A 2,703-nucleotide genomic window follows, 5' to 3' on the forward strand; every position below is an offset into this window, starting at 1 on the left:
TTTATGAAGGGAATTTTCGACCACTATTATTATTTGGAGAGGAATTTATTTTTCTTGGATTTAATTATTTGTTTTGGGATAATTATCCAAATTAAATCCTAAAGCCTAATTATCTTATTTATTTCTTGATAAAATCGGCCCCTATTGTTTTGATTAGGGAGATTTCGAAATCTCCTAGCTTGTGGAAGAAGAAATTATTCACTAATTATTTTGATCCCTCAATTATTTCCTTCCATGTTTTAATTGGAATATCCTAGCAAATCTTTCCCTACTTTATTTATCAATATTTGGAAATTATTCCTTGTGGGAGGAATTGAATAACACGCCTATTTTCATATTATTTGGGAGGGTTTTTATTGATTTTCTTGCTCCGTATTATTTTATTCTGCTCCGTGAAAATACTAAATTAAATCAATGGCTAATTAAATAGCCATGATTTACAAAATATCCTCCTTATTTCTCCATCAATGACACGCCATTTCCTCCCCCAAAATCTTCCCAAATATCTCAATCATTTATTTCAATTATTCTCCCAAATCTTCAATTAATTGTGGGATATTTCTTAATCCTATAAACAAAGGATCAACCCCTAAACCTAACACACAAATCACACGCCCACTTCTTCAAACCACACGCCCCACCCCCTTTTTCATCTCTTCTCCCACTTGTTATCCATTTCAGTCAAGATCCTATCAATTTTCCAAGAGATTGTTGAAGAACCAAGGTTTTAATTGCTTCCTACCGATTATTTCGTCCAAGAAAAGGTAAATTCAAACCCATATTCTTCAATCCTCTCCATCTAGACTTTCTTTGACTCCCTCATGCATGTAGAGAGTGTAGGGAATGAAGATCTAAGGGTTTAATCGGTGGGAATGTGAAATCATATGTGTGAGTGCGTTTTGATTGCAATTGCTTGTTGATTTATTGAATCCTCGGTGATTGATGTGCGATTTCGTGAAAATATGTGTTTAAGGACTCTTTTGAGCATGATTGTATATCAAAACCATGAAAAGATTGATTTTGAATGAGTAGGGATAAACCCTAATTCGAATTGCTATCAGTATGAAAATCTGTGATTTCCGAACAGTGTGTTCTGATGTATTTTTGACCAACCAAACGAACTCCGATTTGACCGATTCTTCTTCCTGTGTAAACTTCGTGATGTCTTCTATTTTGTGTGTAAATTTCGACCCATTTGGCTAAACGATGAATTTATGGTGAATTTTTAAAGTTGACTGCGCGATTCTGCCAAAAACGTGTTTTCTCGACCAGTAGGTTACGCCTTTGGTTTTCCCGACTTAAAAGTGGTATTTTGACATGAAATTTAAACAGAATGCTATTTGATGAGTCTACTGCCTTGTCATAAAGTTTTAGCCCCATCGGAGGTCGGATGATTTTTAAATAATTTTTACAAAAAAGTTGCGCAGAGCTGCCAGATCTCTACTTTGGTTAAACAACTATATTTGTATGCTTGAATGACATACATGAGTTTACATATGTGATGAGGTGATGTGATATGCAAAGATGGGTGATATGATGTGATTCCTATTGTTGATTGGGAAAGGGGAGTGATCTAGGACATGCATGATTTTAGTCCATATTAGTGACTAATCGGGGACACATTATCCAAAGGTGAAATTTTGTGCGAGACGCGTGATACCAAAGGAAAAGCGAAACTTGAAAACTAAAGGATCGAGGTGGGCTCTCTTCCTTTTTAAATAAGGACCATGTCCTAATGTTTTATCAATGAGAATAAATGTGACTTCATGCCTTGTTTTGGTTTTTACGTGCCTATCTGATGTGGTTTTTGCCACTATTTATAAATCGAATTCGGGTCCCCGTAGGGCAGCAAACCCTACTTGGATTAGTGTACACCTATGGTAGACTGTGTGCTAGCGTACGGGCTGGCCGGTCTAGTGACCTGGTTTGCGGCCGCATTCCTTGTCATGTATTGGCAGATATGGTTAACGTCTATGGGAAAAATGACTGATCAGTCGATGTTTGAAATGGAAAAATGATTTTGAGTGCCTCGGGCCTTTCTAAAGAAAAACCCCGACGGTTACTTACGTACGGCATGATATCATAAACTGTATTTACAATGTTTTCGGCATGAGCCACTGAGTATTATTTCATAGTACTCAGCCCTGCATATGTTTTCCCTATATGTAGGTTGAGCGGCGACGGGCGGTTGGCGGTGTTGAGCAGGAACTAATAATGAACTGTGGTTGTTTTGGTTTTGAAATTCCGAGTGTCGTTGTGTCTTCACACATGACGTCACTCTTCTCTTGGATGCTTCCGCTGTGATATTTTTCTTAGAATACTTTTCATTTAAATTCTGAAACTATTTTATGATGGGATGTTTGAAACTCGTTACACTTTTTGAATAAATGCTAAACCCTAGTCTTTATTCATTAAACCCTAATACTCTTGGTCGCATTATTTATTAGACTTAGTTTTTAGTCAAACTTTTATTGAAAACCCTAGTCTTCTATGCCGTTCATCTAAACCCCTTTAAGTCGCGATCGCCCGCTTTTATTAACCCTAAGGGGCGGTCGTGACAGTTTGGTATCAGAGCCTCAGTTCTTTCCGCTCTGGACCCAAGAGTCTTTTTTGAGTCAAAATCTATGCATGTGTAATTTGATAAATTGATAAACATCGATAGCTCAACACCACAACTCGTCTCCGCCCAACCACAAAAAAAAG

The 2,703-nt window shown here is 37.2% G+C and overlaps 1 long non-coding RNA gene across 1 annotated transcript; it reads left to right on the forward strand.

The window, feature by feature from the left end:
* Positions 1-443: 443 nt before the first annotated feature.
* Positions 444-2,416, forward strand: LOC121786366. The gene is made up of 3 exons (XR_006047143.1): positions 444-764; positions 1,633-1,697; positions 2,170-2,416. It is a non-coding gene; the product is annotated as an uncharacterized LOC121786366 (long non-coding RNA).
* The last annotated feature ends 287 nt before the right edge of the window (positions 2,417-2,703 follow it).

This window comes from Salvia splendens, chromosome 22, assembly GCF_004379255.2.
Source record: "Salvia splendens isolate huo1 chromosome 22, SspV2, whole genome shotgun sequence".
Lineage (NCBI taxonomy): Eukaryota > Viridiplantae > Streptophyta > Magnoliopsida > Lamiales > Lamiaceae > Salvia > Salvia splendens.